The sequence below is a fragment of the Eretmochelys imbricata genome, chromosome 14, assembly GCF_965152235.1.
Source record: "Eretmochelys imbricata isolate rEreImb1 chromosome 14, rEreImb1.hap1, whole genome shotgun sequence".
In the NCBI taxonomy this organism is placed as follows: Eukaryota; Metazoa; Chordata; order Testudines; family Cheloniidae; genus Eretmochelys; species Eretmochelys imbricata.
The window spans coordinates 39,065,360-39,065,803 of NC_135585.1; positions in this window are offsets into that span (position 1 = coordinate 39,065,360).

The following is a 444-nucleotide window of genomic DNA, read 5'->3' on the forward strand; positions in this document are numbered from 1 at the left end:
AAAAGAGATCAAGGCCCAGACAAAGGGGTGGGGTCTTTTCTCCAATCTCCACTGAGGATTCGGTGCAATGGTTGGATGTTTGGATAAGGAGGAGCTGCCTCCCCATGCAGAGAACCCACCAGGGAATGAGTCACACACTTGTCCGGTGATTTTCTCACAAACCAGGGGGTGGATGCCAGTGGTAAAGCCACAAGGGTAATATCTGCGGCTCAGTCAGGAAATGCAGACCCAGCTACACACGATTCTGCAGAGCCAGAGATAGAATCCCTTTCCTACAGCACTAAATACACAAGACCAGTTCACTTACTAACAATCTGCCCTACTGCTAGATCCTTTAGCCTCCCTGCAGAGACAGGTAGTAAACAGGACTAGGGGTCAGGACTCCTGGGTTCTCTCCCCTGCTGTGGGAAGGGAGTGGGGGTCTAATGAGTTAGAGCAGCATAC